Here is a 10,055-nt window from a genome sequence, read left to right on the forward strand (position 1 = left end):
TGTCGGGGGTTCAACTCAGGGGCGGAGCTAAAGGTGGGGTGGGCAGGGCCCCCCCTGGGCCTGGGCCCTCTTCCCAGCCAAAAGAGGACACTCCTCTATACTAAATACACACAAAGTTATACTGAGATAATTCTTCTCAAGCTCTTGGCAGCTATAATATATTATTTACCTTTTAATTGTGACTTGTGATTTTATATATCTGTCATTTTTGGTGTAGGGTGTAATTTTGAATTAAAAAAAATCTGAAAATTCCCTATAACAAACTTAAAATATAATACATAGTAATGTTTTGAAGTCAAACTAAGCTGTTCCTTTTGTATTTAATGGTTTTCCGTTTGAGGAATTTGCAAAAAACTGCAGTGCATGATGGGTAGGATCTAAAGGCTGCCTAACGCTTGGTAATGCTCCTAAACATGGCAACAAAACTTCGCAATGCATGTGAGAAATCATCCGCTTTAAGAAGCGGAGCTAACAAGAAGAAATTGCCTGTAGCTGCTACGTCCCACCCGTGTGGGCGTGACACTTTTAAAACATGATCATGTATAGCATAGTGTTTTGAGGCCAACCGCCCAAGAAGATGGAAGAAGCATGTACACAAAATAACTGCCAAAAATATATGTCAAATTAAAGGGAAGACTTCCAGAAACTCTTTAGAATCAAATGGCACCATTTTCAATACTGCGACCTGAATGGAATCTCCGGAAGTACTAGGTACCATACCTGTCAATTTCTGGATTTGAAAATAAGGGAAATTTTCCGGCACTCACCGCGAGCCATCCCACCACCCCAACCAAGCTCCGGTATCCCTTACATTTTAAAACAGGTGCACAAGAAATCTAAAATAACCACCATTCATTTACATTTTATTTTCATTACACATTTTCTTTTAATTTAACATGAGCTAAAATGTCAAGAATGGGCAAGGACATGTCTCAGAATTGATTTTTAAAAGGTTTTGTGGTTCAAACACATGTATTTCTGCACAGAGAGCAAATAATACAGACACAGGTCTCATATCCCTCCTCTCTGCACCTATGTAACAATATGTAACACATTTTGAGAAACTCGAACACCCGGTTAATCATAACAAATTTCAGATATACACATAGTTAATTAACTTAGAAAATAAAATATCACGAGCCTCTCACCGTCATGACACGTTTCAAAGAGAGTAAAACAGGGGCGCGAATTATACCATAACAGACGAGGGAGATTTTTACAAAAAAAAGTGACAAAAGAAAACACAGGCATATTCTGCTTTAACCAAAATAACAAAAAATATGCAAAAACAAATAAATAAACAGGTAAATAAACAACCAAAATTCACCCCTCTACTGTAATCCCCAATAATCTGCTTTACATGTAGGACAAGTGTGGTGTGGTCTATCCTAATAGAGGTCTGTGAAGGACCAGCAAGCAGTCTCAGGGGCACAGAATCTGTTACTAACCAAAACTTTACTGAAAATCCAAAAATCATCAAAATACAAAAGAATATCCAACAAAGGAAAATCCAGGGCCCAATAAAATGAGGTCAACCAAACAAAATGAAACCAAAATTACAGCAAAGCATAACCCAACCTACACTGAACATAACTGACCTAACAAATAACACACTGGGGAAACATATATACTGGGTGATCAATCCAGCTACACACACAAAGGGGGAAAACTACCATAACATTTATACCTACATGCCACTAACTAAATAAACCCCATAACATATTGAGCCCATAAGATTATACAAACAATTTTATAAAGAAAAACTAAATAAAAAAATGCTAACAAAAATATAACAAACAACTATGCCACAACCCAACTCCCCATCTCCCTACTGTGGGCACCTGCCAATGGGAATTAAAAGGGAACTATGACCATCCAGACCATTTGCCTGTCGGACCAAATGTATGCACCACTTCCAGTTTCACTCCAGGTAACTGCAACATGGTGTGGCCATCTCAGGCCATCACAGGGTCCCATAATAAATCACAGAAAATAATAATAAAATAAAAGTCTCAGGATATATTTGAAACAATTTTCATAAGAAATCTAGTGTAACCAAAACACCCTGGTACACTAGACCTACAGTAAGCAAGGGGTGGTTCTGACATTTAGGGGCAGATTTTGTGTCCAGCAACAACAAAAGCACAACCTCTTACAGTCTTTTTATGCCAGGGGTGGCCAATCTTATCCGCAAAGGGCCGGTGTGTATGCAGGTTTTTGCTGCAACTCCCTAATTAGATTACCAATTAGAGGACTGATTGGCTGAAGAGTCCTCACACCTGGGTTTGAACAGCTGACCTCCAATTTATCCCAAAAACCTACATACACACCGGCCCTTTGCAGATAAGATTGGCCACCCCTGTTTTATGCAATCAAGAAATATTGGTTATTGGACTGGGAAAATTGAGAGGGGACATAAGCAATTAAAAAAAAGATAAATCGGGGCCTTGCAAAAAAGATCACCAGTAAGGGTAGAAGGCACAAGTATACTTTTTAAATGACCATCAGATTAATGACTCCTGCTCCACCACTGCATCGGTTTAAATGACTAGACAATAAAGTCATCATAGAGTCATTACCCAATGTATGGTCAGAGTATAAGAAGTTCCCCTCAATATTAATGACTTTATAAAGCAAAAGACAAAAGGAAACATCATGTGATTGTTTCAAGAGGAATTCAAGTGGGGCTCTCTCAAATATTCCTGTATATCTACCCAAGGGAACTGGCATGTCCATTTCTGTATCCACAATGATCACCCACTTTACTTTGAATCTACAGTAATTACCATTGTTACACTATACTTCTTCTGCAAAGATGCACGGAAGCTGCCTGATGGACTATTTTGCCAGTAGCCCTCACCCTATCATAATTCAGGTTTCAATGAGTGAATGTACGCATTCTTTATTCAATAATGATCAATATGCTAACCTTTCATTTATGTCAATGATCAGTACCAAGTATGTTATTCCACAGTAGGCAGGGCTCCACCATCAATAACCACATCCATGTGAGGGAATTAAGGGTGTTATGAAAAGAATTCACAACACGGTACATACCTCAGTTTTGAGTTCTGGGTTTGGTGCAGTTTTGGTACAGAAGGAAAATGGAATGTGTTTTGATTTTTTTTTTAACTACAAATACAGGAACAGTTGCAATGCATGTGTCGATGTGTATGAATTACAAAACCTAAGAAATGCTTCTTTGCACTTTGTAAAAACAATGATATAGAAGGATTTTTAAAAAACAAAAATCTAATATAACAATAATGATGAACTAAATCACATGTTCTCTGCTACTGAGCATGGCCACATATTTGTAGCAATAAACAGATTTTTTGCTATATTTTTATAGTGTTCTCAACCATGTCTTAATTTCCAGGAAAAAGCCCCTTCAGTGCCCCAGGGGGGGGGAGACTAACTTTCAGAGGCTGTTTCTGACTTGCTCTGGTCATATGTACATTCCAATGATGTTTTATCAAGTCAAGTCAAATATGTCATTTTTAACCATACAGTTAGTACAGTACACAGTTAAAAATGAAACAGCACTTCTCTCTTACCAAGGTGCTACATAAATTAACACAAGACTAACACATAACCTAACAACGTAGAGTGCATAGTGTGCAATCTGTGCAAACATTGCTGGACAGTGCAAAAAAGACAGGACAGCTGACATTAACAAGTACAAACGACAGTAACTCCCAAATGAGTTAACATGTTTTCTTGTGTTTTCAACAACATATCCAAGTTCAGTATAGCAGAGCTGACAGACAGTCTTGGGCTTTTCAACTACTTTGATGTTGGTGTTTTATTAGGAAACCAAAATGATCCCAAACCACCAATTATGACTGGACATAATCAGCATTAGCTGTAACAAATTCACACCTACAATTAACATAATGTGCTCCGTGTTGGATATCTACTTGAGAATTTAGGTTCTGCCAGTGTCAATAAATGTATTCATTCATTTAATTGTGCATACCAAACCAAAAAGGATGTACAAGCTGGATATGTGGACCGTTACAGCCCTAAAAGGGATCTCTCTGCAAGTGGCTCAGAACATTGAAAGGCAGTACTCCTGCCCGACAATCCTGAAACACTTTGGTGACCCCTTCAATCCTCTGGAAAAAACATGTGGTCAGGGCTGTGTTTTTGACCACTCCTTGAAAACAAGTGAAATGAAGGGAGTTTTGGAAGGGGAGCGTTTTAGGGTATATAGTTTAAGAATTGGGGAAAGGAAGATTTTGGGTTTGTAGGGGCAGACAGCCAAATGGTTTTCCTGCCAAATGGACTACTGCAGCCAGGAATGGTGGCTGCATAGTGAATGTGACATAGCTTTAGGCACGCTAAAGATGAACTCTTCCAGCACCACCTGCTCTTTAATTTAGAATACTTTTCAGCTCTCTGCTTGCGACCACTGTCCTCAGAAATCTAGGAAGTTCCAGGCAAAGGGATCTTTAACCTTGCAATAGGTAACCTTATGCAGCATCTTCTGGTGTCCCCACCATCAACAGGCCTACACAATAAAAAAAAAGAAGACTTTCCATTCTGATATACTGCCTGAACTTGGGACATCATGCTACAGGCAACCACTTGATCCTTTTGGGACAGATATATCTTACCAGCGGAAAAATGGTAAGAAGCAACTCTTGTTCTAAGATATTCTCGGCTCAAGTTCATGTCAGTTAAAAGAGTTATGTCTCAATGTCTTTTCCAGTTATTTAAATGAAATCCATCCTTATTAATCTCATTCTGCTAAATTCCATTTTTAACTATCTTTGCCCAAATAATGGCTATATATATTCAGTGAAAAAAATGTTTAACTATTTGTTTTTTTTACAACTTACATTGTGTAATTATATGCTAATAATATATTTTTATATAATGCAAGGTCTTCACAAAAATCTGACCAGCTCACCTCTTAGTCTGCTCCCCTGACGATGACCATTTGGTGTCATCTTAGATAATTATCTTAAAATCTACTGCTAATAGAATTTAGGTTGATTTACTGACTGAATCATAAAATCCAAAAATCTTTCTGACCAATTTCTATGTGATTTTCTCCTGTTATCATAATCATCAAAAGCAGGCTCAGCTTTGGGGCAGAACCATATGATACAGGGAAGTTGGCAAATTTACTCACGCTTCACTGTAGTAATTTTGCTTACAATTGAACATTAAGAACTGCAAACACATAAGCCTCCTCACACTATATGAGAGGACCAGACAACATACCTGGTAGAGTGCTGAAGGACTGCGCAGAGGAGCTGAAGGATGTCTTTACAGACATCTTTAAAACCTCCCTGAAGCAAGCCATTGTACCATCATGCTTCAAAGCCGCCACCATCATACCTGTGCCAAAGAAATCATCACCATCCTGCTTCAACGACTACCGTCCTGTGGCACTGACGCCCATCATCATGAAGTGCTTCGAACGGCTAGTCATGTCACACATCAAATTCATCCTCCCCCCCACCCTGGACCCTTTCCAGTTCTCTTACAGAGCTAAACGTTCCACAGAGGATGCAATCTGCTCTGTCCTCCACCCAGCTCTCACTCACCTGGACAGAAAAGACTCATATGTGAGAATGCTTTTCTTAGATTTCAGCTCAGCATTCAACACCATAATACCACAACAACTCATCGGCAAACTTGACAAACTGGGCCTCAGCACCTCCCTCTGCAACTGGCTGCTAGACTTCCTCAGCCAAAGGTCACAAGCAGTACGTGTTGGCAACAACACCTCGAGCATCATCACTCTGAGCACAGGGGTCCCACAAGGCTGTGTGCTCAGTCCTCTGCTCTTCACCCTGCTGACACACGACTGCACACCAACCTACAGCTCCAATCACCTTGTGAAGTTTGCGGACGACACAACTCTGGTGGGGCTCATCATCAAGGGCGATGAGACTCAGTACAGGAAAGAGGTTGACCTTCTGACCACGAGGTGCAAGAACAACAACCTCTTCTGAATGTCAACAAGACTAAGGAGATTGTTGTCAACTTCCAGAGAGACCACACCCAACACCCGCCACTGACCATCGATGGTGCTGCTGTGGAGAGAGTGAGCAGCACCAAATTCCTGCAGGTGCACATCAGTGAAGACCTCTCCTGGACCACCAACACTGCAACACTGGCAAAGAAAGCCCAGCAGCACCTCTACTTCCTGCGAAAACTCAAGCAGGCACCACCCATCATGACCTTCTTCTACAGAGGAACCATTGAGAGCATCCTTTCCAGCTGCATCACTGTGTGGGATGGGAGCTGCACTGAATACAACAGGTATTCAGGTATTCAGGAAAGCCCTACAGCGCATTGTGAGCACAGCTGATAGGATCGTTGGTGCACCACTTCCCTCCCTGAATACACCACTCGCCTCACCCGCAAAGCCATCACAATTGTGAGCGATGCAAGCCACCCCGCACACAATCTGTTCAGCCTCCTGCCCTCTGGAAGGAGGTATAGGAGCCTCAGCTCCCGCACTACCAGACTCAGCAACAGCTTCATCCACCAGGCTGTGAGACTACTAAACTCTCCCCCTCCCACACTCAGCGCCAGCCAACAGAGCCACCAGACTGGCAAGTGACTAGGAATCTGCCCCCCCCCCCCCTCAAAAGAAAACACTCTGGACTCTGACCCACAGGAACGACTACCTCTGCACTATGCAAATTGCACACATCTGTTACTATTATTATTATTACTATTACAGCTGCTATTACCAGCATTATTATTAAACAAACACTTTTACAATACTGGAAACACTTTATTATTACACTCATTTCTATTTTTGTACCAAAAGTATATGCCTTAAGCTGCCTGCACTTTATATACTGTTACTCAGTAGTTAGGATGTGTTTTTGTTGTGCCTTTGCACTTTACTGTTTGTCCTGTCCGGTCATGTCTTGTCGTGTCTTGTCTGCGCATGGGACAGTGAGAAACGTAATTTTGATTCCTTTGTATGTCTAGTACATGTGAAGAAATTGACAATAAAGCTGACTTTGACTTTGAAGACACAGACCTGTGATGCACTGGCCTCCTCTTTGGGCATTCTCCTATCTTATGTGTAGTCTCCCCTTGTATAAGCAGTTGTCAGATGGATGGATGAATGGATGGTTTTCCTGTCACAAAAACAAACCTTTAAACAAGTATTTTCTGGGTAAAACAAGTAATCCTAATTCAGTACAAAGTTCAAAACGATAAAATTTATTATTAAAAAAGTCATCCATTAAAGGACAAATCAGTCAGAAGCTTTATGCATTAATATAGAATGCAGTTAGCCATCAGCCACCAATCAATGATCTTCCTGAAACCCGATCCTGGAAATACATCTATTTTATCCAGTCGTGTCTGGCAGCCTATTCACCCAATTTTGACACCTTGGTCCAGACCATTAGTGAGGACCTCTCAATGCTATTGCCATCATATTGCACACTTTGTATTGACACTATCATGCTCCGGAGTACTATGCTCCAATCTGATCTTGGTGATTACACCTCCATTACATGTTCATAAACCTTAAGCCCACCGTTTAATAACTGTAATCTATCCTGCTACATGTACAGTTATTCTTGCTGTAAACCATAGACTGCATCAAACATGTTGAGACTATCCTCAGTCATAATGGTAATATTTCTACATTTCCATTTCCATTTACATGGGAACCAGCCTTCATAGTTTAGGAATGGGTAAAATTGATCTAACTAAGCAGTGGTTATGCAGTTAAGCAAACTTTTTTCTCAAAACTACTTGATGCAGAGGCCACTGATTTGCATGCAAGCTGGATTTGGTCCAATTTTTAGATAAGCTGGAAATTAATTGAGAGTATCACCTGTCACCCAGCAAAATTTACTATGGCAACTTTAAAATAACGAAAAAAAGGAAGGCTGCTGAGGTGAAAAACAACAAAGAATAAAATAAATTTTTATGTAATCAAATTTAACTCCAGCTTGTGATGCATTCTTCTAATATCTAAAAGAAATAATGTGAAATATAAACACTACTATATTCAGTCTTAAATCGTTACATTACGATGGTGGGCTCTCTTTCACTTTGTGGTATTTTTTACTTTTTCACTCTTTGTAGTATGGAGAAGTCTCCACTATATGTCTTGGTATTCTTGCAGGAATGTCTTGCAAATTACCTCTTCCTCGCCCTGGCAGGTCCTGCAGGAAGCCTGAAGGGTCATGCTGACACATACTAGACAGAGACTTTATCACTCAATATAAGCAGAATTAATCTAGGGCATGAATAAGAAAATACCATGTACAATTTCAATTTTACACCTATCATGGTCAATATAAAAGAACCCCCCTGACCCACTACTGATGTCAGTTTGTATATTCTTCCATGGAGGGAATGAAACTTCAAGTGCTGCCCCAAACACCAGGTGCCAGCCCAGCATCACCCTTCTGTGGAGGAAGTGGTCTGGTCTGCATGAACTATGGCCTATATCTGCCCAGCCTTCATAAGTGGTGTCAGAGCTTAATACCAATATGTCACTTTTGAGTCATGAGAGATGATGATATGATCGTCTAAATCTAGCCCCACAGTCTAATTGGAGAAACATAAACTACATATAATAGACGGAACTTCGATGATTCACAAAATAAATAAAAGCCTTCATTATAAATAAACAATATTCATGCAATATAATTAATTGTGGTTGATTTATATTTATAGTATACTGTACCTTCCAGAATCATTGGCACTCTTCATAAAAATTATAATAAATGTTTTTGCCTTCACCTTGATCTTACAATCAAAGTATGAGCCAGGTTCATAGCCAGAAATAGAATCCATGGGTGTCTGACAGCTTTATTTGGGGGAGGGTATTCAAGCCCATAATTTTACTACCTGACTATGTGCCTGGTGTGAGTGATATCAGACCTGTAACTAACAAAAGTGTCACAATTATTCAGAACCCTCAGAAATTATAATATTAAAATACTACTGAACTACACTCCTACTCAGATTTAACATTTTATGAATATTCATAAACAGTCTTAAGGCACCCTCAGTCCTCTACAAAGGGTGGCTGAGCTTTCTGCTGTTAGGACAATAATTTCCAAGTTTATAACAACTGGTGTTGTGAATGGAGGTGAAATGATGTCTTGAACTTCTCCATGGCATTATACTGTGTTTTCTACAATGGAGTAGCATCCCATCCAAGGTATCATCTGGCTCATGCCCTGTGCTTCCTGGGTATGACTTCTGGCTCACTTGTACTGAATAAGGAGTTATGGAAGATGGATAGAAGAATATAATCATGACAAAAATCTCTATAATTCCTTCATTACCTGCCGTGTGTATACATGTAAATAGTTACGGGAATCTCCCAAAATAACACCTAATAAAATGTTACAGGTTTCACATCAGATCCTGAGAACATGCCTACTACTTCAAAATTACATGTAACTAAATCAACACAGTATGAAATATACTGTACATGCACTCTGAATGGCATCCAGTATAATTTATTTTTTCAGGTGCCATAAAACACAATGGACGGGGGTGAAGAATCATAGCGTGAAAAGCTGTTACATGCATGCATAAACATCCCAAAAGGTAGTGACCATTTTCACAAATTTTGTATTTCATGCAGTGGAACACATAATGTCTTAACAGTCTGAAGAATAATCATGTGCCTCCCATTTTACCACCATTCTGGTCCTGGGGTCAGCTTTGCTTCTGTAACACACTCAGTGGAAAAACTGTCCCAGTTGTCTAATTACAGCAATAACCCTCACATACAAATAGAGCACCTGTTGGATAAATACAGGAATTCATTGGTTTTTGTGTATTACATACATGCATACAGGTGATGGCAAAGCTTGGAGCCAGAGCACAGTGTAAGCCATTTATCTGGTGTCCAAGCCACAAAAACATACTTTTTGCTGTGTATTTTTAATAAATGTACTGCAGATTATGCTGTGATTTACTCTATAAAATTCACCTAAATAACACAAAACATTACAATAAAAAAAATAACTAAGAAAAGTAATGGAATTCTTAAAAACTTATTTTATGGTTCATAAGACCTATTAAATTGTAAAAACACA

The sequence above is a fragment of the Paramormyrops kingsleyae genome, chromosome 14 (genome assembly GCF_048594095.1).
Source record: "Paramormyrops kingsleyae isolate MSU_618 chromosome 14, PKINGS_0.4, whole genome shotgun sequence".
Lineage (NCBI taxonomy): Eukaryota > Metazoa > Chordata > Actinopteri > Osteoglossiformes > Mormyridae > Paramormyrops > Paramormyrops kingsleyae.